The sequence below is a fragment of the Canis aureus genome, chromosome 22, assembly GCF_053574225.1.
Source record: "Canis aureus isolate CA01 chromosome 22, VMU_Caureus_v.1.0, whole genome shotgun sequence".
Taxonomy (NCBI): Eukaryota; Metazoa; Chordata; class Mammalia; order Carnivora; family Canidae; genus Canis; species Canis aureus.
This window is the reverse complement of record NC_135632.1, coordinates 4,519,018-4,546,997: the sequence shown is the minus strand read 5'-3', so window position 1 is coordinate 4,546,997 and position 27,980 is coordinate 4,519,018. Positions and strand designations below refer to the sequence as shown.

The 27,980-nt window shown below is 37.6% G+C and overlaps 2 long non-coding RNA genes and 1 pseudogene across 6 annotated transcripts in view; 1 reads left to right on the top strand and 2 right to left on the bottom strand.

Annotated features, from left to right (window-relative positions):
• LOC144293675 (uncharacterized) overlaps window positions 1–24,554 on the top strand; it is a 49,986-nt gene extending 25,432 nt beyond the window's left edge. The window contains exon 3 of the long non-coding RNA XR_013360909.1: window positions 23,450–24,554. This is a non-coding gene — a long non-coding RNA (uncharacterized LOC144293675). The remainder of the gene's footprint in view (window positions 1–23,449) is intronic.
• Window positions 1–27,980, bottom strand: part of LOC144293674 (uncharacterized) — a 213,423-nt gene that overhangs the window by 116,624 nt on the left and 68,819 nt on the right. The window lies entirely within an intron of this gene.
• LOC144294278 (centriolar and ciliogenesis-associated protein HYLS1-like) lies at window positions 26,155–27,065 on the bottom strand (annotated as a pseudogene).

Sequence of the window (27,980 nt, the reverse complement as noted above, 5' to 3'; positions counted from 1 at the left end):
TACAATTTAATATATTCTTACTCATTATTTTACAACCTGCATTACCCAAGGTAGGTCAGTAAAACAGAATTGTTTTTGGACCTGAGATTAATGTGCTTGCACTTCCCATTTGATGCTTGTCTGACTGGCACACCTATCCAAAGTCGTGTGTGTCAAAAAGCAACATGAACAGCAATTACCAAGTATGAACTTGGATACACAATTAAAATTTGGACTTTTGCCCCTGATTATAAATATCTTCCTCGGCATCTCCTTTCCCCATCCGATCACCTTTTTAAAAAAAATATTTTTGAGCTCTTTTTCACACTAAAAAACTATTCTCTAACTAATAGCAAAAAATCTTTAATGAGCCTGATTAATTCCAAAGCATAAGCATATCTATAATACCTTAATCACTGTAAGAAGCAAACCAATATGGAAGCATTTGGGGGGACAAAAAACAAGTTCTAACGACAAAATATATTAGGCTCGTGTCCTGCAGTTGGAGAAGCTTTGTACCATCCACACAGCTAATGACATGCAAGAGCAAAATCAAAACTCTGAAACAGCTACACCCGATGGGATACTGGTTTATCAATTTTTTGACTGACTTGACCATTAATGCCAAGCCAATAGAGTAAAATTAATGAATACATATAAAAGTTGTCATATTGGATACTGATTCTGCATTTCTTGTATTTCTTTATTAATTTTCTGAATTTTTCATTTCAGGAATACAATTGTGTGTATTTATAAAAATGTTTCCCTACAACCATAAATAAAATAGAAAAGCAATTAGCAGAAAATTAGAAATAAGATATTTATACAGTGCTGTAAATTTTCACTCTCTGTTTTATGTCAGTCTGGTTTGCCTTATGGCAAAATCATCCATAATTAAACTTCACTGCAAGGTAAATGTTAGCAAAATGGACTGTCTTAGTCAATCAGTGTTTAGAAAAAAATTAATCAAATCCAATTCCGTTTTCTAATGAACTTCTTCATGCACTGCTAGCTCACACATCCAACTCTAAGTGGGGCTGAGCAGGTAATTTGGAGGAACCCATGGATAGCTGGAGCAGTGTTCTCACTTCACGCTGCACAGACTTAGACTTTGGAAGCATGTGAAATACTAGCTCAGGGAGAAATCCACAAATTCGAATGACTTCAGAAAAAGTTCATACTTGAAGTATCTGATTTTAAGTACGTTGTAGCATAAGATACTTGTATGCCAGTTGAGGGGGGGGGGGGATGGAAAACCCAGCAGACTGAAAAATATGGGACATTCTGGAAGCTTCTCAGAAACACTCCACATACCAAAACTAAGCCCAGGCAGCCCAATCCCTTCAACTATCTACATGGGAAGGTATTCAGAAATAAGCTCTAGATTTCAAGCCTGGCTCGGTTATTTACAAAATATGTTACAAGCATTTAATATTTCTGTGCCTCAGTCTCCTTATACCTACAAGGAGTAACAATACCCACAATAAGTGTTTTTAAGAAGATCAAACATATATTGAGACACTGACAGACACAACACACATTCACAAACATACACAATGTTTCTATAATAGATAAAATTCATATATTTGATGATTGCTGGCATTCCAGAAATCATCCCAGAATCTTCAGTTGTTGTCAGGAAGTGCTGTAGGCCTTCCCTCTGCTCACCTTCTGGGACCAATTTCCCCAATTCTTCTTCCTTCTCTGTTGCAGATTGCAGGCGTTCCATTTGTTTTACTATCATTTTCTGAAAGCCTTGCCTCTCTGAAGGCATCATCCTATTCTCTTCCTCTCTGAAGGAATCATCCTATTCATCCCTTGACTCTCTCCACCGCCCAGGCTGTGTGTAAGGTGCAAAATAATCTCCCTTAGTTCCCTCAAGGGCCCTCGGTATTTTTTCTTTCTTTTTCTTTACTGCTCAATAGTTTTGATGAGAATAGCAAAGAGAGACAAGTGGGAAAAGCTACAAAGTGTAAGACATTCTCTAAAAATCCATTTAGAGAGCCACCTATTAAAAGATAGTAGTTTGTGTTTCTGAAAATTTCTGAAATGCATTTACCTAGAATTCAGTTTTGGGCCAACATCATCCACCCCCAAAACACACACACACACACACACACACACACACACTACATCCTAATTTTCACAAACTTCTTTTTTTTTTTTTAGATTTTATTTACTTTAGAGAGAGAGAAAAAAAGAAGGCAAGTGGGGAGGGGCAGAGGGAGAGGGAGTAAGAATCTGAAGCTGACTCTGCATTGAGTGCAGAGCCCAGTGTGGGGCTTGATCTCACAACTCTAAGATCCTAAGCTGAAACTAAGAGTCCCATGCTTAACCAACCAAGCCACCCAGACACCTCATATTTTCACAAACTTCTAAGTAAAAATTTAGCATTTCCTTATTTATTACCACAGTAGCAATAACATTATTTGAGTCTTTGTCACTTCATAATTGTCGCAAATAATGTTTAATGCTCCTTGTTACTTTTAAATTAAGGTGGCTATTAGACCTACCATATGTAGGTCTTGTTACTCACCGTTTTAATAGAAAGCATATCCTATATTACAAATTTGGGTTTTTGATGCCTGTATTCCCATACAGTGGGCTTCCTTTGTAATTCTATGCATTTGCTCTATGCATAGAAAATATCAGATAGTTATTATTCCATTTATTTTTTTTTTAATTTTTTTTAATTTTATTTATGATAGTCACAGAGAGAGAGAGAGAGAGAGGCAGAGACACAGGCAGAGGGAGAAGCAGGCTCCATGCACCGGGAGCCTGACGTGGGATTCGATCCCGGGTCTCCAGGATCGCGCCCTGGGCCAAAGGCAGGCGCCAAACCGCTGCGCCACCCAGGGATCCCTATTATTCCATTTAAATTCCACATTACTTTGCACACATGGCTGTAACACCCTGTTTACTTCAATTTGAATATGATAGGTTGACATGCTGGCAATATTTGATACTGACACTGCCTATGACATGTCACAATGATAAATGAAGCTCTTCTTTAACAAAAGGGTCTGAAGCAAGGAATGAATGAATAAATAAATAAGTAAATAAATGAATAAATGTATTTCTTAAAACCTCACCATCTACTCTTAGGAAACGATTTCTCTAAGGAAAAAGAGAGGCATATGTAAATCTGTGAAATCATCAGCTATGCTGCAATTGGTTTCTGGAGTATAAGAGGCTGAGTACATAATATATTCCCTAACCACAAAGACATAGCTCGAAGAGTTTGCTAACTGAGCTTCCCACTCTTGGAGGCATCCTGCTATATTATTGACAAGAAACACACCATGAATTGTGTCATACAGCCATCTGGGCAGAATTTGTCCAACCGTGTGCTTAGGTGCTATTTCCAAAGTCCTCACCAATCAAGTGATTTCCCTTTGTTTTGAGCACATAATGGCAGCTGCATGTTGTCATCACGCTTTTTAGAAATAAATCTCTAAGCTTTTTCAAAAACCAGAGCATCCCAAAATGTTGATTTTCTATTATGTTGCAAAATTACCTCAAAGCGTTATTAATATTCTTTACGTCCAAACTGCGGCTGCTAAGTAAGCTTTACGAAGAATTCACTCACACTGCAGCAGGATGAGAACTTACTGTTCCTCTTTCAAAGAGCATGCTAATAATATAAGATCAACATTATGTGCCATATCGCAGAGTCTGAGCACTGTTTACCCATAGAGACCCTTTTGCCTGTGGATCTCATGGTACTCCTCTAAATATTAATCCAGCCAACTCTAAATTTGATGCAAATCTAGAATGCTGTAAGACAAAGCCAATAATTGTAATTGTCTTTTTTTTTAATTTAAAGATTTTTTAAAAATTTATTCATGAGAGAGAGAGAGGCAGAGACACAGGCAGAGGGAGAAGCAGGCTCCATGCAGGGAGCCCAACATGGGGCTCAATCCTGGGACTCCAGGACCACGCTCTGGGCCGAAGGCAGGCACTAAACCACTGAGCCACCCAGGGATCCCCTGTAATTGTCTTAGTGAACAGTAAGAATTGCCTAATACGTCCACAGCTTCACACTGAAAACCAGTGAAAAGCCAAGGGGAAAATCATCTTAGTATGCTAGGACAGTAATTACCTTCCAAAATGTGTAATGTCTTTCAAACTCATGAGGATTTAGAATCAGCTAACGAATGTTTAGGATAATCAGAACTAAAGAAATCATACTTTGGGGCTGTATGGTGAAGAATTAACCTTACTCAAAGAGTCTGTTCTTTGCCTTTGGTTCCTGAGAGGCAATACCTAGGCACCTGCATTATCCTGCCTGGTAGGAGTATCTGGTAGCTGGGGGCCTTTGGCCACCAGAAAGTCTAAAAATGTGATTTATAAGGGACCTTTGAGACATGCTTTATCAGTTTCGACCTCTAGAATAATTACTAGAGACTAAAGGCATTAGGGACTCCTGGGTGGCTCAATGGTTGAGCATCCTCCCTTGGCTCGGGGTATGATCCTGGGATCTGAGATTGAGTCCTATATCAGTCTCCTGGTAGGGAGCCTGCACAGATGAATTCAAGCGCTCACACCATAGCATCAGAAGCCATCCCTCAGCAATTCTCTCCTAGGGGCTGGCTTTATCCACATAAGGATAACACAGATTCCAGAAATCTGGGCCTACAACTTTGCATGTTTAAAACCAGAAGAAAATAGCATGCCTCTCTGAGGGGAGGTAGAAATATCCAGAAGGCATCTCATTGGATCATGTGTCTGTTTCTCCCTCAACTAATCACTAACGTAAAGTGATGTGCAGGTATAACTTTCACCCATCCCTGGAGCCAGAAGGAGTCAGATCAAGACATATGGCGGAAATAAGGTAAAACCCTAGAGGAAATTTGCTTTGGAGAAAGGCGAATGGATGCTGGATGTAAGCCACTTATAACACATAATGTTTACATATCCAATAATTCTACTTTCAAAATGTCTCTCTGGTGGAATATTTTCTATTAACCATGTACGAAATCAAGGAGCTTAAGCAAGCATAGGGGAAAAGCTCATTTCTTTGTGTAACTAAATTATGGTAAAGTCAATAGAGTCAAAACAAAAATGATGTTAGTTTCTACTCCTATCCCTACCAAGTAGCTCTGTGACAGGACAAGTCACTTAGCCTCACTAATTCACAGCTTCCATATATGTTGCATGAAAATTTGAATACTTCCATACCCCAAATATTAATGTTGATATGAGAATTGAAAGAGGAGCACCTGGGTGGCTCATTGGGTTGGGTGTCTTCTTGGAATTCTCTCCCCGTCCCTGTCCATCCCCCAACTCGTGTGTGCACTGTCAATCTCTCTGTCTCTCTCTAAAATAAATAAAATGTTTAAAAAAGAGAGAGAACTTAAATAGATCAGTTTTAAAACAAGGTTTTAAAGATACCATTTCAGAATTTCAAAAATTTCTATGCAAATATAAGGCAATAGTAATGGTAAAACCATTATTTTATGTACTGTACTCATCAGAATTGTAAGTTGCAAACTATAGAATCCATTCTGACAGTTTAAGTAGAGAATGAATTAAATAAAGGAAGTCAGGCACTTCACAATCTTCTGAAGAATCAGGCTTAAAAGCTATAAGACCAGGAATAAATAGGACAACTCCTCTGGGAAACACTATGACCTGCAGTCTGGGCACAGGCTCTATACCTCACTTTTCCAACATCTTGTTAGAAGCGGGTCATCCACCATTGCCACTTCTGAAATTGGGCTTCTCCTTGCCACACTCCACTACGCTTGTCATCAGAATGAAATTCCCATTGTACGGCCTTCTTCACATCACTCTCTACCAATTAGAGACCTCCTATGTTAACATGTGACTGGCAAAATCAAGGTCATGCACCTGTACCTTAGATGCAAGGGAATCTGGAAAAGAAATTTCTGACTTTTATCTTATGAAAGTGGGATGCATAAAGTAAGGAATTCACCAAACCTAGGAAAGATATCCACCCAAATGGCACATAAAATATCTACTTTACTCACCCCATTGTTTTTAGTTTTAAAACATTTGATATCTATGTGCAAATACAACTTAGAGAATATAGTCATAGTAGAACACGTATGTTCTACAGCTGTTGGTTTTCTTGCATTTAGGCTCGTCCATCTATTTCTTAATCACTGACAATGATTAGACCAACTTTAAAGATAAATTTTGCCTGTTTGTGTTGCTTAAGCAATTTTTTGCTCATATAGAAATCTCTAGAGTTTGTAAACATACCAATCAGCTTAAGTGGTTTCTAGAAACTCATACTGAACTGCCAATTTACTGGTAGCAGTTACTTATCTAGATCCAAGACAGGGATCCAAGTTATATAGAGAACAAATATCAGAGAGTTTTTTCCAGGAATCTACCAGAATATCTCTATGTGTAAATCTTGCAGATATTTTGGAGTTTGAACAATACTTGACATATAGGTCTATGACAAACAGAAATTATTCCTTTTCCTCTCTCAAATTGTGTTCTTCTAAAACTTCTTTAAATTCTGGGTTTCTCTACCCCAATGGATATGTAAAATACAAATGGGAATGGGCATTTTGAACATTTTTTATCTCTTCTATGGTGAAATGTAATAACTTTACTTCTTGTTTAGGAGTTTTAAATAGTTGCGGGGTTTTTTGGTTTTTTGGTGTTTTTTTTTTTTTTTTTTTTTTTTTTTTTGAGAGAGGGAGGTAAGTGGAGAGGCACAGAGAGAGAGAGAGAGAGAAAGTCTTAAGCAGACTCTTCACTGAGCGTGGAGCCTGAGCTGAAACAGATAGTTGGCACTTAACTGACTGCACCACACAGGCACCCCTAAGTAGGTCAATAATTTAACCTTTGTTTTCCATTCCCCCGAAATACTGAGGGAATATAGGAAGAGAAAGAATTTTAAATCAAGTCAAAAATACTTGTACAGAATGTCTTACCTAAATTTTTCTTCACCTTATTGAGTGACGGTGTGAGTTTCATAACCCAACTTGACACTGGATATCTCTTTTTAACCCTTACATTAGTAGAGCACAATCACTTTTGTGTGTGTAACCTAAGTATTATATAAGAATCATGAATTTTTGCACCTGATGCATTTGTGTGTATGTCCAAAAGACGGGGGAGTTGAGATGGAAACAGAGTTTGCATAGACGGGACTTCAGGGAGTGTGTGCATCTTGTAGGGAGGAGTGCAGTGTATGAAATTTGAACTTAAAATTTGCCATGTTATTATTACTCCCATTTCTTATTATTATGCACATTTGGCATTATTAAAGTCAAAACAGATCTTATAGTAATAGTTAAAGAAAAGTTGGTTCATAAATGACTTTAAAAATTTACATGGTACAGTAAATAGAAAACATGAAAATACTAACAATCTATTTCTTTTCAAATACACAATTTTATGATTGTCTTTTTTAGTAGGAGTTGTAACATTTCTACATTTCCTATGTTTTAAATTTGTTTTACTAATTAAATGACTACAGTTGACCTGTTACTTGATGATCTATCTAAAGGAATGAAATAAATGCAGGAAGTCTGTCATCCAATATGCTGTTTGGCCTTCGCAGACATTGGAGGAGAAGTGAAAGAACCACAAATATAATTTTGGGGACTTGGCCAGGAAAGGCTGAAAAAAGAACACAAAAAATAAAATTATTGGCTTTAAGGTTGATCTAATATTTATCAGTAAGTCAAGAAAAAGATGAATAGGGCAAAATCCAAGAACCAGAGTGACAGAAGAAGCACTTCATATCATAGTAATCCCAAAGCATGGGAGAACCAAAGCTGGAAGAGAATGGGGAAATGTTGGGATAGAAGGCAGCAACAGAGGCTATAATTGTAATTACTGCTAGGCAATTACTGATAGATTTAAATTATATTTTCTGAGCACTTACTAAATACCAGGGATTTTCTCATTTTATTCTCAACAATAATGGGAAAAAGGTATTATTCCTCCCAGGGGAGGAAGCTGGGAGGAGGGCAGGGCATAGAGAACTATCTTGTTTAAATTAAAAAAAAAAAGCATGAAGAGTGACAGTATCAAGATTTGTCCCAGGTCTTTTAATTCCATGCTCAAAACCTGCTCCATGATTCTTGGTCTGCTCTAACATTTTGAAAATTGATTCTTTACAAAGTGTATTTGAGAATTCTTTATTAGCTTGAATATGCATTTAGCAATACTCATAAATACTCATAATTTCCAATTACAAATTACATAAGTCATGGAGATGAAAAATACAACATAGGGAATAGAATTAATAATGTTGTAATAATTTTGTATGGTGACTACACTTACCATGGTGAGCACTGAGTAATGTATAGTATTGTTGAATCAATATGTTGTGCATCCAAAACTAATATAAAATTGTACATTAATTATACTTCAATAAAAAGCCATCAATGAGCCAAACTTTAATATTTCAGCTTTAAAAAGAGAGTGAAAAAGTAACAGCAAGTAGGAAGTACAGCTCATATTCCATCAATCTTCCTTTTACTTATCATACTTTCTACATTCAGACACAATACTATGAGTCAATAATGACAAAAATTTAAATATAAAACCAGAGCCCACTTTTAAGCTAATGTCTAAAACCAAAATAGGAATTACATGAGTTGGGTTACACAAAAATTAGTATATTTCAGGTCATTTCCAGGAAAAGCTTTCCTGAGCTAAATGGATGTTCTCCCCTTAGTACGAAAAAATGTGTGTCAAAAACTACATTTATTTTAGTTTTGATAATCTATTAAGAAATAAACAATACCAGCTCATTGGATGGACTCAATGCACACACTGAACATATGGTACTTTGAAGTGTCAAGAATATACACCTGTGACTATTTTAAAGTGGCTGACTTGACTAATTGCTTATATTTCTCTTTCCCTTCAAAATTCAATAAAAATAAACAGATATTAGTTAGAAAACAGTAGAAATTACCCTGACAGGCAAAAATGATGTGAATTTTCTGGAAGGCAGTTGGAATCAGTAAGAGAGTGTTTAAAACACATGCACACACATACACACACACACACACACACATACACAACCTGAAACAGGCAGAGAAGATGACTACAAAGATAAAAGCTATGCATTCCAAAAGTCCACTGAGGAACTCCAGAGAAGTTCTCCAGGAGTTCACAGGAAGTCGTCCATGAGCAGGGGCTGCCCCAATGGCAAACATTCAAGCCTTTCTGAAGGAGCGCTGGTTTTGTGGTGACGTGGGGAATGTGCTCCCTATATAAGTACTGTAGAAAGAGTAACAGAGCTGAGCCCAAGATAATTTTAGGCCTCTGCGATGGAGAAAGATAAAAAGGAGGATCTTCTTCCAAAAAAGTGAAATAAATAAAAACATGAGATATGCCCACTTACAGGACAAAATCCAACTAAAGGAACACATACATGGCTCTCTTCCCAAGTTTCAACTAAACTAATCTGAGAGCAGGACTCAGTCTTTGTCACACTCCTGACATACAAGCCACTCACAAAGCATTCGCCAGAAATTTCAGCTTTTATGAATCATTTCATTGGGAGACCAAGAAAACAGACATTACACATCACGTGGGAGTGACTTAGTAACAATCATACTTTCATTTCCTTTCCCTCTTTTTTGGCTGTAAAATGCCAAATTTTGTCGTCCTCTTTATTACATCTGTGCCTCTAGGATTCTTGTTGATTCCAACATGTTCTTACTTTGTTAGAGTAATTGTATTAATTCAGTATGTTTTAGTTCAAGCAACCAAGTCTATAAGGTCTTCCCAGGTTTGCATAACTATGACTAATTATGTCTCTTTACCTACAAATCCTCTTGAAATACTTATCCTGTATATTATATGACTGAATCATTTCTCTCCAGATCACTACTGTCACTCTTATACATTGCATAAGTCTTCCCAATATTTATTTATTTCCCTCTAAAATTGCCTTTCCAACATCTGTCTTTCCTTGGCAATATTTCCCATTACCACACAGGCTACTTTTTCAAAATATATTTAACTGTGAATTCTGTATTTTATAAGACTCTTATACAAAAAGAAATGTAATATAAATTAGGATCCCATGTGACAAGAATAAAGTGAGGTGTTTTTCATATTTTATGCTTTTATTTATTAATTTTATATGATTAGTCCCTGTAAATTTTCTCTCCCTACGGTCCAAATAACATGTACCCAGTCCCAAGGTACCTTCCATTCCACCTGGCAAACAGTTGTACATCAAGTAAAAATGTACAACTGGAAGGACTTTCCAAAATTCTAAGTACCCTATATGGCATCCATTGTAGTAAATAAATCAATAATGCTGATATGGCTTAATCTAATTAAAACTTTTCAAAATGACAGTTGGAAAATTAATTTCCTTGAGAGGACAAATGGTATTTTCAATGGCTTGAAATTTCCAAACCAGCCTCTATAATTCCATTATACTGATAAAAGTATAAAATCTAATTTATTTGTCTTGGCTAATTAAATTCTACCTGTGACAATAAGTACCCCTATTGCTTGTCTATAAATTATAAATATTAATTATATGAGAATATTCAGTGTTACACCATGCTTAGGAAGTCAGTTACAATAGCCACGTTTTTAAAGGCTTGGACCAAAGTCACTCTGAACTGACAAGCTCTAACTATTCTGCTAGAATGTCACTGAATCCTATATGTACAAACCCAGAGTAGTCACTCACTCACTTTCTATTCCTTAATTTGCACCTGATATGTTAGCTGTAGTTTTCATATTTTATACATCATTTTGAAAAATATCCAAAGTGAACATCAAAAATAATGCCAAAAAATGGTATACAAAAAGACATAAGCAGGAGAAAAGAAATTTAAATTGATATCGAGAGTAAGAGAAAAAAAATAGAATGCATGTAGAAAGGCCATGAAGACACATGCGTGTCTTACAAGTTTAATTATAAGCTTTCTATTTTAGAATGAAAAGGAGACTCCCTAAACTGTTTCTAGTAGACACTACAGTTCATACTCAACATCTATTCTTCTCTCTTCCTGATTAACAAAACTTTCTTCTATTCAGGTAACTATGTGGATTAGGAACAGATTCTGACAAATCTAAGCCAGTCATGCAATCTCACTCCCTCTGCTAGTAGTTGCTTGAGGTGGGTACCTAGCCTGGTTCTGGCCAATGAGATGGTAGGGGGTACCTGGGAGGCCTCTAGGAGACATTTCCTTGAAATTAACAAGACTACACTGAGAGAGAGATTGGCATATTTTATTCTTCTGGATGTTACTGCCTCAAGATTGGACTCCTGATGCTACTGCAACCATCTAACAATCATCACTGAGGTTGGCCTGATAACAAGTTTGACACTAATGGTGGCAGAGCTGAGAAAAATGAGAAGTCATGCATGCCATGAATGTCACTGAGCTGCCGAATTAATCATACTCTACACCAAACTATCTTCTGATGTCTTGTTAACTGAGATTATACATTTATTGATGCTTTAGTTATTGGAGAGGGTGTTGCCGATAATGCTCTTTGTTTAGGAAGAGAAAATATCAGTTCTTCGGGAGAAGTGAAATTTCTCTAGTAATTAACTATTAACTGAAAATTTTCTTAAAAACATTTTTATACAGAACTTCACAAGTAAGGTGGTAAGCATTGGGATGGACAATATCCTAAAAATATTTTTTTTAGCAAGTGTAGAGTTAGATTTTATAAGAATTCTATGAGAATATAGCATCAAAAAGCAATTCCAAGAGAGCAAACCATCAGGGCTATACAATTTAGACAATGCTATATTTTTTCCTAGTATGACTTTATTTCCAAATAAATTCTAACTTTTCTAGTGTTTTCCCAAAGAATGCATCAAAGCTAAAATGTTGTGGTAATAATAGGTGGTCTATTGAAAAAGAAGAAAGAGTAGACAAGGAGAGGAAGGAAGAAGGAGAACTTCTTATCTTAACTTCCATTAGATACCTAAGTTTCCATTAGATACTAATAAAGCTAGTAAAAAAGAGGCATTAGTTCTCGTATTATTGCAGGAAGAAAATTATCTCCAGGTTGACTCAGTAGAATCTGAACAATCCTTTGTTGCTTACTGCCTCAACTTATCTGACATTTGTTGCTTACTGCCTCAACTTATCTGACCATTAGGAATGCTGGGATAACAATGTTAAACAATTTCTTAAAGGTTCTTGGTATGATAACATACATTAAAAACGTCCCAGAGTGGGGCAGGTGGGTGGCTCACTCAGTTAAATGGCTGACTCTTGATTGCATCTCAGGTCATGATTTTGGAGTCCTGGAATTGAGCCCCACATCAATCAAGCTCCATACTCAGCAGAACCTGCTTGAGATTTTCTCACTCCCTCTCCCCCTGCCCTCCCTTCTGCTCACATATTCTCTCTCTCTCTCTCTTTAAAGTAAATAAATAAAATCATTTTTTAAAAAATGGAATGTCCCAGAGAGTGGGGTGCCTGGGTGGCTCAGTCAGTTAAGTGTCCAACTTTGATTTTGGCTCATGTCATGACCTCAGGGTCGTGAGATCAAGCCCTGAGACAGGTTCTGCATTCAGCTTGGACCTTGCTTAAAATGCTCTCCCTCTCCCTCTGCCCCTCCCCACCACTAGTAGAATGTCCCAGAGAAGCACATAGCATGTAGTATTTCCTCCATTTATCTGACCCCAAAGTTCCCTCTATTTTTTTGAGCATTTAGAGTTAATATTTTTCTTCATTCTCATTTAGGATTTAAAGGGAATAATATTCTATATAACAGTCTATATATTCTTCCATATAGATCACATGATTGGAAACTGAGCAATTAATAAATTGAATATCTTGAAGATTACCACAGACATCATTGCTCTACATCAGGCATTTGATCAATATACAGCCAGCAGTACTAGTCTGTGGTTTCCCATATGCCCCCTTACATGCTGAGGGAGGCCTCTTGTAATTTAGACATTATGTAGGTGAATGGCACAGTTGATATTCATTTTATGGGAAAGGAGGAAATTGGTAGATACTCTGCTGGACAGATAAACATCCTACCTATACATGGCCTTAGACCTGGAGGACTAACAGGAAAATAGATTAATCAATATTTATTACTACTGAGCTTACCCAAAGTCTTAACTCCAGCAACAAAGGATTGTTCAGATTCTACTGAGTCAACCTGGAGATAATTTTCTTCCTGCAATAATACGAGAACTAATGCCTCTTTTTTACTAGCTTTATTAGTATCTAATGGAAACTTAAGAAATAATATTGTAAACTGGAAAATATTTACTAAGAGAAACTTCTGATAACTTTTTATAAGATTGTTAACTGGAAAAAAAAATCCGAATCACATGCTAGAAAGAAAAAAATAATAATTATAAACTTGATTTTCACCAGCAGCCCAGATAAATCTGAAAATAAGATGAAAACCTTAGTTAAGCAGATGATTTGATCTAGAATGTTAATATAATTCCCTTTGTTAGAAAAGACAAGAAAAGAAAAGAAAAGAAAAAAAGAAAAGAAAAGAAAGAAAAGAAAAAAGAAAAGAAAGAAAAGAAAAGAGAAAAGAAAAAAGAAAAGAAAAGAAAGAAAAGAAAAGAAAGAAAAGAAAAGAAAGAAAGAAAAGAAAAGAAAAGAAGAAAAGAAAGAAAAGGAAAAGAAAAGAAAAGAAAAAAGAAAAGAAAAGAAAAGAAAAGAAAAGAAAAGAAAAGAAAAGAAAAGGAAAGGAAAGGAAAGGAAAAGAAAGGAAAGGAAAGGAAAGGAAAGGAAAGGAAAGGAAAGGAAAGGAAAGGAAAGGAAAGGAAAACAATGGGGACAAAAAGAGTTACTTGTGCTAGGCCTCATGTCAGCAAACCACGACTTAATACCTAACTAATTGCAGTTTCAGCCTCTCCAGGCATGTGACCTTTAACCATTCTGGAATTACCTGGTCACCATTAGTGAGGTAACCTGTCTGATCCCACCTTTCCCCAAAGGAAGGTGACCTTGCCTAAAGCAATGCACTCTTTGCTAGAAGCTTCCTTGCCCCTCCTTCTTCTGCCCATAAAATCTTCCATTTTAAACAGCTCCTCTGAACTTCCTATTGTTAGACGGGATACTGCCCAATTCATGAATCAGTGACTAAAGGCAATTAAATCTTCAAATTTTCTCAGTTGAATTTTGCTTCTTAACACCTCTTTATCCTTTCTGCCTCACACTCCCTACCATGTGAGTTGATTAAAAAGAAATGTAATTGTTGAATTGAGACTAGTTAGAAACTAATTAGCCTGAAAATATCAAAAATATTATGGGCTTCATAGAAAGCTGTGATCCCTTGCCTATGTTCTTGGAAGTCTCTTCTCTTTTGAACTAATCCAACAAAAAGCTAATCTCTGTGTACATAGTTTTCTACCCAATCCTAACCTTGGTTATAGGTCAGAATTGTTCCATTTAGTAAGGATTGATAAAGCACATACCTAGTGCCAGATGCCATGCTTGGTGCTAGAAGTGCAAAACTGGACAGGATATGACCCCTGACTACAAGAAATTCAGAGTCATGTAAATCTTAGCATTTGTCTGCCAGGGGCTGAAGGATACTTAACTATCCACAATCACAGTGAGAACAAAGAGTGGAAAAAATACACGTCAGTAATTATTCATCAATAGCAATTGTAGCACAGAGGAGTTGATTCTTATAAGTAGTGGGAGATGTTTACGTCAAGTCATAAGGCTGATACTTAGATTTGCCTCTATGGAACACTAAGACAACTGGCCAAATTAATCATTTGAATCAAGAAACTCTTCAAATTCATGACTTTTGATGCTCTTCATATATATTCACATTTGTCAGTTGAAATATGTTCAATTTGACAAGGAAATATTAAGTATGTCCTATATTTAGACCTCATGGTCTGGGAGTGGGGATAGTGAGCAAAGGTAGAAGGGAAGAAAGAACACAAAAGTGAAAGAGAAGGATCTGATGCTCAAGAAATTTACAAAATAGTGGGAAGGATTAACATGGAAGTAGTTAATTGTAGATTAAGACCACATCAAAGGGACAAAGAACAAAGTGGTAGGGAAATAATGAGAAACTGGGTGGGGGAGGAGCAATTGAGAAGGTTTTATGTGGTAAACAGCATTTTTGCCTAGGCATTGAAGGAAGAGTTTGATTTTATTACAGGCTAAATAGGAGAAATTCATCCATCACAACGGACATTCTTCTAGCTTTAAGCTTTAATCTTACACTCCTCTAAAGCTCTGCTTTGCCATCATTCTTGGCAGACATCATCCTTGTTCCACTGACTGGGTCTTGAATTTATGGCACTTAAGTACTTATAAGATTATCAGGAAGGAAGTTGCTTTTAATACCAAATTTTCTAGGTTATAATGGGATTTGGGGGAATTCCACCTGTCATGGGGGTCATTTGACTCTAAATTTATATCAGTTCATAGATGCTTAGATCACAAACTCATTCTACATAACTCAAAAAATAGAATTCATATATCAAATGTTATAGCTAAAAGGTACACAAGGCAGCATATAACCCAAATATCTTGAATTTAGAAATGAGGAAACAGAGGTCTAAAGATGTTAAGGGAATTGCCAAAGGTCACATTGAGATTTTTTTGTAGAAGAGTGGCGCTAGAAATTGGGACTCCAATTGACCATGCTGCTGCTTTCTCTCTATCACACCCACCTTCCCTGATTTGCTTGGATTTGCCACTGGTTAAAGAATTCCTAATCACCAAGATACCTGGCTCCAAGGGAAAAGTTTTATTTGGGTGCCTTTACTGACATTCTATGTCTAGGAATCATTGTTGATGTGATAGTGCAGGAGCTCATGTCTTTCACTGGCAGCTTTCCACATAAATCCAAAAATGGTTTTAACAGTACCCCTGTTGCCTTTTTTTCAACCACAACTTATGTATATTTTCCTGTCAAAAGGAATATGCTTTATGCACAAATTAGCATCTGCCTTGCTCATGCTGAATCTGTGTAATCAGTATAATAACGAGAGAAATGACTCATAATTTTTGCCTTATGTTTTTTTCAATTTGATAAATTAAAAAGCAATGCCAAATTGCAGTTATGAAGACACAGCTGAGAAGTATGTTTAACTGCCGCAGCCTCGTACAGTCTTCACAGGAAGAAAAGCCACATCTGTTTCTTTTGTAAGCTTGTTTGAGGGATGATGACACTCATGAGAGAAACACCAATCCAGGAATTCAAGTGATTTTATGAACCAAACCAAACCAAACAACAAAAAAAACCAATCAGCATTGAAGATAAATGATTTTTCGTTTTTCCAGTCTATATTGTATTCTTTAGGAAAAAAAGAAAAAGTGGGCCAGATGATTCTAATTTCAAATTACTTAGCCCATTTTCTAATTAATTAATATGCTTAAATATTAACAGTATCTCAAGGGTTTCTACATAGTGTAAGTTGCAATATTGTATCATCTGATTCCTATGTTTAGTGTTTATAATTCTCATTTAATTTTAGCATGTGATAAAAAATTTATGTCCTGACATGTTAACATCCAGTAAGTACTGAAATGGAGAAAAATCACTGGCAGATGGCTTTGTAGATAAGGGTAGAATTATAAGAGTTTTCATAAATATTATGTGATCATTTTTACTGCTTGGCATGTACCTGCAGTCCAGTGACAGAAGGTAGGTAAACCTCTAGTAGGAAGTATATCAGAGGCCAGAAAAATACACTAAGTCAATAGAGGGCTTTGAAAACATAAAAACTAAAGAAGTTGGGATGCTAAAGCAATAATATCTTTTATGAATTATATGAGCATTTCTAATTAATTCCTACACTTTCATGCTCTAATATACGATGAATGATTTAAAATTCTACATGTTCAAATGGAGCTACAATTTGTTCTTTGAGTGAATGAACTCTATGAACTGACTGTGAAAAATGATTTACTATAATCTTAGGCTGCAATAAGGAGAGTATAATATCCAGAGTAAAGGAGATCAAAAGTATCAAAAAGACAAAGCTCTTCTACAAAGAAGAATGCTGGTTTATAAAGGTTAAAGGAGTAACAATATTTTCAACTGCCAGTGTAATAACTAATGAAGACAAGGATCATCATGGATGCTAAAACTATAAGTGTAAGTTGTTGGAGAACAGGATACTCACACAGTCTTCAAATATTATCCTACATATTGCGGATTAATTACAAAGACGACTGACCTTTTTAATGGAGGGTCTGGAAACACTGTCTTAAATGAATGATCAAAACGTTTGCCACTAATAATGAGACCAACTGATACATCTGCCCCCAAAAGTGATAGACGGATATGACACAACATTGACTATGTAGTCTTCTGGTGAAAATGTTTAATCTGAATCTACTAACGAAAAATCACTCAGATCAATCCAGATTGTGGAACATTCTGTAAGAAACCACTCCCAGATTCTCTAAAATACTCAAAGAAAAGCAAAATGAGGGGATTTTAAGAAGTCTGCTTGTCCATTTCCCTCTGCGCTGCCCCCCAATAAATAAATAAATAAATAAATAAATAAATAAATAAATAAATAATTTTTTTTAAGAAATCAGGTTGTCTATATATGCAGAGAAATAAAGCAAATGCAGCAAAATATGAAAAACTTGTGAATGCAAGTGAAGAATATGCAAGTGTTCAGTGTAATATTCCATCAGCTCTTCTCTGGGATTAAATTTCTGTTTTAATTGGGGTAAAAAGAATACATCAGGAATATCGAGTTCCATTATTTTTTAAGGTTTTATTTATTTGAGAGAGATAATGCACCCACGAGTGCGAGGGGTGAGTGGTGCAGAGGGGTTGGGAAAGGGACAAGCAAACTCAGGGCTGAGCACAGAGCCCCACAAGGGGATCAATCCCAAAACTCTGAGACCATGACCTGAGCAGAAATCAAGAGTCAGATGCTTAGCCAAATGAACCAATCAAGTGCCCCTGAGTTCAATTCTTAACACATTTTAAAGGAGACTACCGTATTCCAGGGAAAGGTGAGAGAATCAAATTTTAGGACAGTGAGAGGATCAAGAAACAAGGTCAGGTAAAAAACTGGAATCTTCACATGTAGGAGAGACAACTATTCTGGATCTGAAATTCAGTCATACGGAGACTGCAGTAGATTGCTTCTTTCTTTTTTTTATTTTTATTTTTATTTATTTTTATTTTTATTTTTTTTTTTATGATAGTCACAGAGAGAGAGAGAGGCAGAGACAGTGGCAGAGGGAGAAGCAGGCTCAATGCACCGGGAGCCCGATGTGGGACTCGATCCCGGGTCTCCAGGATCGCCCCTGGGCCAAAGGCAGGCGCCAAACCGCTGCACCACCCAGGGATCCCCTTCTTTCTTCTGAAAGAATTCCTCAGACAAATGATTGAATTTATTAACAAGCACCCTGAGGCTAAGAAGAGCAGAGACTGGCATTTCACCTGAGTAGATGAGGGGGTCAATGAAGATGACCCCTTCCCACCCCTTCACCTCTAAGAGTCCATGGTCAAATCAGAAACTGGTCTGTCACATAATCTTCAGGAGCATAGCAACCCCACAGAGCTTTCAGACCATCAGACATACATCAGAAGCATCATTCAGACTTCTGATTCCAAAACATTTATATATTTTGGGGGCAGCACACCCATTTTATGTCAGACATTCTGCTAAGCACTAAGATTTCAGAAGCAAAAGGATGATGAGGTTCCTGCCCACATGGCTTTTCACCTATAGCCTACAGTTCTGGGAAACAATGAGAACTAAGGAAATATGTTTTTGTCCATTTTGTAGGAATTTTCTCTTATGTTTAAGAAAAAATTACAAAGTTTATCCTGAATATTTGTACCTTCTTTATGAACATATTGTGAAACAATGCTTTTGTCCTATTAACATCTAAGTACATTTCTAAGGAACATGCACCAGTGAACCACATTTTAGGAAAAATACTATTTACCTTTAATTTATCATACCCATGTATTAATATTTGGTATATCTTCTAAATATGTCCATATGAATTAATGTGGGTTCAATAATCCCTTTGTAATTTTGCAATATATACTTTGAGATAACTGAATGTTCTGTGCAAAAGTTCGATAATTACTTTCTACAATTACGTGTTCAAAAACCAAGTACAGTTGAATATTGGTAAACTAAAAGGATAAGCTTTTTAAAAATAGCCTTGTCACTTTTCTGGCTCTAAAAGGAGGGGTTGTGGTGGATCTTGTTCAGAATCTGCATAAAGCTGGAGCAAATCTGTCATTCAGAGAGGTCTGTGCCAGAGGAGGTGGTCCTACTGGACCAAAATGGGATATTTTTTGAAGCAGTCTTGGATATCAAAAGAGGGAGTTCTAAACTGTGTATGTGTATAGGGGAAGAAAGGAGAGAAAAACAGTGAGGAAGTCCTGAGCATGTTAGACTCCAAGATCATGGTAAAACTGTAAACTGAAGATGATTCACATGGGGCAAAATCAATGCAAGTGGTTCAGGGTTAAAGCTTTGATGGTCTCAGTACGAATTTTTATATGAATCTAATTAGTGAGACTGTTGGCTTCAAGTAACCAAAGTCAGAGAGTCCAAACTATCTTTTCCTGCCAGACGCAATCTCTATGCACTTCCAGAGAGGCCGAAATACATAATTATAAATTTAGCAAAATTTATCTTTGGCACTCATATTTAGACCAGGGCACCTTGCATTTCCCCACAAAATCAAACTAGTCTTTAAGTCCGAATGGCATCTCATGTTTGTGACAGGCCCTGCTCCTCTGTCCTCAGCCTCACGAAAATTAGAAGGACCCCAGAAAACACTGGCCAGGTTCTTAGCATTAAGTATGTGAAACTATGATAATTTGTGCCACCAAGACTTATCAGTCTGGGGATCCCTGGATGGCGCAGCGGTTTGGCGCCTGCCTTTGGCCCAGGGCGCGATCCTGGAGACCCGGGATCGAATCCCACATCGGGCTCCCGGTGCATGGAGCCTGCTTCTCCCTCTGCCTGTGTCTCTGCCTCTCTCTCTCTCTCTCTCTCTGTGTGACTATCATAAATAATAATAAAAAAAAATTAAAGACTTATCAGTCTGAACGATTTCATAATTCAAAATCAGCCATAAAATAAAGTGATTCGTTATCAGACATAACAAGAAGATATCAGAGTCAGTTCTGGTTGGTGATTCCAGGACTGGTTAATTTATGACCTAATGCCCTCTCAGACACATGGCTTTTTTTTTCCCACCTTTAAATTTGTTTTCTGTGGTGGCAAATGTCTATATTAGTTTCAAACTTCATCCAGTGACATAGCAGCATACAAAAATCAGATGAGACCATCCTATCTTCACGTAGGATGTCCCAGAATCCCCACAGCCAATATTCCCTCAAATCTAATGGGACAAAACTGTGTGATGTGACCTTTCCTACATCCTACCATGACAAAGAAACTATTTCTATTGAGTTATCTTATAATACTCAAGATTTAACTCCCAAGGCTAGAGAGCACCCAAACCTTAAATGATGCATGAAGCCACCAGAAATACAAACAATATCAAGATTCTGAGAGCAAGGAAAAATTAGAGGAAATGGTGGTTAAGGAGCAATCAATGGGACGAGGGACATATTCCCTCTGTTTAAAATCCTTTTATCTTCCTTTACTTCATGAAGGAATCCCATTCATCTTTCAAGTTTTCTCCTTTGGGCAGCCTTTCCCAAACCCACAAGTTACATTAGCTGATCTCCTCTGTGCTCACACAGCCTCTCATACACACACACCTCCTTAGAGAACTTACCACACAGGATCCCATTGTCTAAAACATCTGATCCCTCCATTAGACCATGAGTTAGTGCCTTATAACACTAAGCCACTTACTCTGTACTGCAAGCCAACATTTATCATACTGTAGACACTATATATTCTTAGTGAATATTTATAGGATGGAGGAAGAGAAAATATAGACAGCAAGAGGAAAAAAGGAAAGAGGAGAAAAGAAAATATCGAAGACTGAAATTATCATTTTTAGCTGATGATTTCATAGGTAGGAATCAACATCTAGCCTAAGCATTGAAGGTTAACAGGGCAATTTTTATGAATATGTTAAGCAGTTTACACATAAATGGATATTTACTATATTTTTCTGTACTCTGCTTTAATAATTCCTTTAATAATTTGTACTTTGGTGAAGTTACAGTGGCTATCATCTCCCTGAAATAATCCTGCACAGATGAGAAGCTAAGGTGATAGTGGAAGCAGGGACCACAGTCTCATTGACTGAGTATACTTTCTTTCTCTCTCTTTTTTTTTTTTTAAGTAGGCTCCACACACAGCAGGAAGCTCAATGTGGGGATTAAACCCAGGACCCCGAGAACAAAATCTGAGCTGAGATCAAGAGTTGGATGACCAACCAACTGAGCCACCCAGAGGCCCCCGAATATATTTTCAAAAGTGGTATCGCAGACAAATGTTTAAGACACTATGTTAATTCAATAGTTTTTAGAATTATGATGTAAAAATCTTAGAGAAAACAGTATGAAAGCAAGACCATGAGATATTTGGAGTGGGCAGTCCAAGCACAGCACCCCTTTTAGGTTTACTCGCCAGGCAAACGACAATACAGCGTTCTGGTGATCTCACTCCCATCACTTTTCCTTTCGGATAATGTTGAACGCCTGTGGGCCTCCTGTTCCCCCACAGCAACTCATTCAGTAAATATCTCTCTACCTACCATGCACCCAGTGCTGTTCTAGGCGGTTGGGATGCATCAGTGAACAAAGCAGAGAAACATCCCTGCCCTGGGGGGATTTACCTTCTAGCAGGGACAATTCAGTAGACAAAGCGATAGGGAGTTGCATTTTACATGAACTACAGTTATATTTTTGAAGATAGATGACACAAACATCATTAATTTTTAAGAAGACCTATACTTAATTACCTAAGCTCAGGTAAAAGGCATTCTGGGGGGCCATCAACACAGGACGATAGAAGTTTGCCAGCTGAGCCGGTATGGAACCCATTCATTATAAGGGTTGTTTCCTGACTTTGTATTAAGCCTCTGTGGATGTGTCGAACAGATGAGGTCATGAGGTCAAACTCATTGATCAGTATAGACTTAAGAAAGAAAAAGGAAAAAGAAAAAAAAAAAAGCAAAAGAAGAAATAAGGGAATCTAAAAAAAAATGAATAAATAAAAGGAAAAACAAGCAGATAGATTAAGCAGACTCACCTGGCCCCATGGAAATGGTATTTGGATAAACTGTGTGTGTGACACATAACCTACTGTATATATCTATCTGGAGAAATTTCTGAAGAGAGTCTTTAACTGATGGCTTCACAAAGACCACAAAAGGAAGTGACTGAAATGGACTGAACTACTAATCGTGCTTAATGTGATGTCCAGACATCCAGAAATAATATTATCAGCTTAAGAACTATAAGAACTATATACACAATATTTGCACATAACTTTAGCATAAAAACTTTATATATAAAGAAATTACAAATGTTGTAAGCTACACTTTGAGACGAATTTCTAGAACTTTCTCAACTTGCTCACTACCTATATGATTTGGTCTGCTCTGGCCAGAACAGATTGTTCTCCTTGTCATACCCCTTGGCTTCCCAATGTCTCATGCTACCAACCAATCTTGAGCTGCTATTACATCCATTCCCTTGTTCTATTTAAAATTGCTCTGGCTTCCAGAACACTGTACATATAATATTCCTCAATTCTATTGTTATGAGAGGGCTGCCAAGTGCCTGGTGGGGGTTACTTCCTACTGGCGACCCACTTCTCTTTTGATATCCATGGTCCCGAATCATTCTACCCCTACATTATGTTCATGACCAGAGGCCTTTCATTTAGCTCCTGCTTAGCTAGTCTTTTTGACTGTAAGGGCAACTGAGACCAAGTTTAGCCTAAAAATCTGTCCTTTCCTTAAAAATAGATCCCATCACTCTACACATATTCCTCTATCAACTATCTCTTCCAGCTTCCTCTTCCTTCTTTAATATGTCCACGGTCACACAGACAACATGACAATCTGGAATGGACTCCAAGAATGTGGTGGATTCTGAGTATGAGTGATGAATAGGGACAAATAAGAGACCAATGTGAGGAACACAACTTGGAATTCAGGTGTGAGACCCAAACGGGCAGAGATGAGGAAACCGGTAGCCATAAACTACATTTGCAAATAATGAAATTCAACATATGATAAGAATTTTCATCTCCATGCTTCTGGGAAGCCATTTCAACTAAGTTTTCACTTTGTTGATTTAATATGATGTTCAATCAAGGTGTTATTTAATGAAATAATTTAACAAATAGTATATTAATGGAATAAAAATCCAGTAGCTTTTTGTCATGGGTAAAAGATACAACCTGGCATGTTCTCCCTAATATTTTAGCTGGAATTTATGGGAGTAAAGTCAAACAGATTATAAAGAGAAACGGTAAAGGCAGTGCTATCTAATAAGGGCTTACAGTGTGCCAGGGCCTGTACTGAAATATTATATTAATATAATACCTCATTTTTCCTCATAATCATCCTATATGGTGACAATAATTACCTTAATTTTACAGATGCAGATGCAGAAACTGAGGGCTAAAAAGTAAAATGCCTATGATGACAAATCTCTTGAGAAAAAAAAGCTAAGCTTTGCATGTGGCTGTCTGATTCCAAGGCCATCCTACTAATCACAAGCTACACCAAAATGGAAATTGGGCCTCCAGAAAGCTGGCTTCCACGTAAAGCAAATCTCCACATTCAGACTGTAGCTCATTTGTGACACTAGGCACTCTGATATCCTTAGGTGAACCTGAGGTGCTCTCCATTTGTCATACATTACCCTTTGCAGTCAACTCGTCCATCAGCAGAAACCATCCAACGTGAAGGATGTCTTTCTGTTCACTCCAGTGTGTTGCCTAGCTCACCGTGGAATACACACTAAACTGGAGGAGACTGAATTATGTATCAAATTTCCCAGTCTGTGCACTTTTAGATAAAGAATGTTTGCCAGGAGAGCTCTGTGTTTTGTCACTTGTTTGTTCATGCTGGAATCAGGGTGTGTGCCCTACAATGCAGGCTGCAAAACAACAGATAATGCTGTGTTGATCACCGTGGAAACCAGACTTCTGAGAGAAGAGAACCTACTTATAGCATTGCTCTAGGAATGCACTTCCAACAATTAGCGGTCTTTCCCTTCTAGAGGCCTGATTTCCCCAAGTTACTTAACCAAATTGTAAAACATCAACTTTCCAACATGTGCTGGCTGACCTGGCACAGTTTTGAAAGAGGTCAAACATTGTTTTGAACAGCGGTGGTGGGCAAATGGTTCCCTAATGATGCCCACATCCTAACTCCTGGAACCTATGGAAATGTCACCTTACATAGCGAAGGGGAATGAAGGTTGCAGATCAACTGACCCTAAAACAGGGAGATTAGTCTGGATTACCCAGTTGGGCCCAAGGTATTCACAAGGGTCCTTGGACGTGAAAGAGGGAAGCAGAAGAAAAAGTTGGAATGATATATCAGGGACTAACTTGCTGGTAACTGGCTTTGAGGGTGGAGGAGGAAGGTCACCAGCCATGGAATGTGAGTGGCCTCTACAAGTTAGAAAGGGCAAGGAAATGGATTCTCTCTAGAGTTTCCAGGAGAAATGCAGCCTTGCCCATAACTTGTCTTAGACCACAGGACCTCTGTCAGACTTCTCCAACCTACAGAACTGTAAGACAACACATCACATTGTTTGAAGCCACTGAGTCTGTGGTCATGTGTACAGTAGCCATAGGAAAATAATACACTGCCTAAAGACTGCTTTTAAAAAGATATACTGAAAATATAAAATAAAATAAAATAAAATAAAATAAAATAAAATAAAATAAAATAAAATAAAATAAAATAAAATAAAATAAATAAAGATACACTGAGTGAATACTTGAAGGCCTCAGACTTTATGAATTTGAAAGGTATGTCTGTGCCAAGACAGCTCCACAGTGAGAAACCAGTATGTGTATACTAAGGTGGGACTCTAATACAGCACAGCCCAGGGCTAAAATAGGACTTTGAAAGCTGACTGAAGGTGTAGCAGCAGGGCTTTCTTGTTCATGTGAGCAATTTCAGTTACCTGGGGAAATATCTAAGATGAATATGGATTAGTTACACTTTAAGTATTGGAAAATAATGCATCTGGGTTCCAGGGGGTTGTGAGTTTATGAGAGGGGAAAAAAATGATAGCAAACTACCAAAGGAAAAATAAAATATTTAGTATTTTCATAAATACTCTAATTCCTATACCAAGGTGATATGGAAAATATCACCATGTTGATTTTCCAGGTTCTTGAGAAGTATTTTACAATTAATAACGTAAAGTTAAGGCAACCCACATGAAATTTAGCACATCTTAAAGTACTAAAATTAAACTAATGTTGGGGTGCCTGGGGGGCTCAGTGGTTGAGCATCTGCCTTCAGTTCAGGGCATGATCCCAGGGTCCTGGGATCAAGTCTTACATTGGACTCCCCACAGGATGCCTGTTTCTCCCTCTGCCTGTGTCTCTGCCTCTGTGTGTGTGTGTGTGTGTGTGTGTGTGTGTGTGTCTCCCATGAATAAATAAAATTTTTAAAAAGAAATAAACTGTTATTTTTTTCAGTTACCCAATAAAAATTTTTGAGAGCCTACTACATTTAAGATACTGATATATGTGCCATGGAGTATAAACATATATTTCTTCCATTTCTCAAGGAATTAATGATCTAGAATACACACACACACACACACACACACACACATACACACACACCCCATAGGTAGAAGGTGGGAAGAGAGATATAAAGACCCAGATAAAGAGCCACAACAAGTTATGATGTAATGAACAACTGTGCTATGTATATCCAAGTTTCTTTTTTTTTCAAGTCCACAAAATCCCAACTCTTTGATGAATAAGATTAATGCCCAGAAACTTTAAAAACAGCAACTCACATTGGCCAAAGGTTAAAAACAGTATAGAACGGAAACAGTGTTATCTGACAAAGTAGAAAGACTAGGTCTGTTTTTCTCTCTCTGGCCTTATTTCTCTTGCAGTTAGTGGATTTGAGAGTGGTACTTTGGAAGTGAAGTGGTATTTGATTACCAATGTGATATAGACCTAGGAAAGACCAATGATGGGTGAAGTCCTTACTGTATAATGCTCCATGGGCTTTCAAGTTAGTTGTTTCTATTTAAGTAGAAGGACAGAGATAAAGAACCAGGTTACCCTCAAACAATCCCATAAAAGAGGTTAAAAGATACTTAAGGAAAAAGAGAGAAGGGAAGCTTCCTGGGCATGACTCCATTTGCAAGATCACAACGAACACCCCAATGAGAAGAGCAGATCTTTTCTTCTCAGGTGTTACCAGGTAATTGTTTGGAACATACATGTGCTGAGGTTTGGCCTGGGGTTCTGGTCACGAAAGCATCTGCTCTCGGACACCCTAGCGTAATTCTTTTCTATGATCTTCACCAGGTAACTTTATTGAGTCCCAGTCTTCTTTGTACTCAAAATACTGGACTACCTAGTCTACCTTGCCCCGATTTTGGCTCAACTGGTCCAGCCTTGGAAGAATAAAGGACGTGGGTCTGCTGGCAACGATCATGTTTTGTTCATAAGCTGGAGGGCCCATTCCTTCTCTTCGTAGATAACAAGTGAGCTGATCTTGAGAAATTCCTTGGTATTCATGTGGTAGGGTAAATTTTTGTGGAATGTCAACTGGGGATTCCCTGAACTTCCTGGAACTCATAAGCCTTTAAGTCCCAGAGACCCATCTCACTTTCTGTACCAGACTCTGATTTACTGATAATCAACTCATCTGTCACTAACACTTCTCCACCTGGCTTCCTCTGCAACACCTTTCTCTTCATCACTGGCTTTTGGAGTCTCTGGGAGGCCTCAGAGACTGTTTCTGAAGTGGCATTATTTTCTACATGTGGTTACTGCAGTTGCACAGGAAGAGCAAGTCGCTGTCCTGGGGTTACTGAAGTTTTACTGTAGGGTCATACTGGATAGACTGGGTATCTCTCCTGACATCTCCCTCACCCTGCCCTGCACAGATGTGGGTAAAAGCTGTAGCGGCTGCCAACATTTGTTCTTCTGGATCCATATTAGCCCACTTTTGTCCATTGGGCCCCATGAGTTCCTCCACTGCTTCCCCTCCGCTGTAGGACCTTCTTAACTTCTGCCATCGAAATTACTTAGAGTGGGAAAGTCTTGACTTCAGGCTTTATTTCCAATATGAAATACAGTCATTGGCAAGTTCCGTCAATCAGGCCAGCCTTTACTGTATCACCTTTAAGACAGAACTTATTTCAATGTACATCCACTGCCATTAGTCTCCAAGTTAAAGAAAAACCCACCCCGCCAAGGGCTGCTTGGCTAGCACAGCTCCGCAGGCTTCCGTTAGTGCCCACAGCCTGTACATCCAAGTTTCAAAGACAGTCTCTAATCCTCACTCTTCAGCTAAATATTATCCCTATTTTAAGATTCGGGAAATCAAACTCAGAAAAGTAACTCAGTCAAGGCCAAGTGCCTAGGTAGCAATGCTGACAAATTGCATATGGCAAGGAAAACTGGTTTGGATGGCCTCAGCCATATACCTGGTACGGTTCTCAATGTACAACATCCACATGACAATGAAGAAAGTAGGTTATTATTCACATTTTCCAGGTGAGGAAACAGAGGCATAGAGAGGTTAAGTATTCTCCCCAAAGTCACACTCTTAGTACATGTCAGGGTTATGACCAAACCCCAGGCATCTTGGCTCTACAGACCACTGCTTAACCACCACGCACACAAACTCTGTAATGAGTTTTTCCTAATACTGAGGATTTCCCTATCAACCCGCTTCAAACCAGAGCCTAATACACTGTCTGATAAGAACTGTAGCACTTGTCAGTTTTATGGATGTGAATTAATATAATGTTTTCTCTGGGGGGAGCATTCCGACAGAAACGAGTTTCTCGTTAAGTAGTAAAGAGTAATGACTAATTACTGTATTTATGACAAGCACCTGAGGCTCACTGTGACTCCTGCCATGACTTCAGTGAAAAGATCTCAAGGCTTAAGTCATTTATTCTATAAT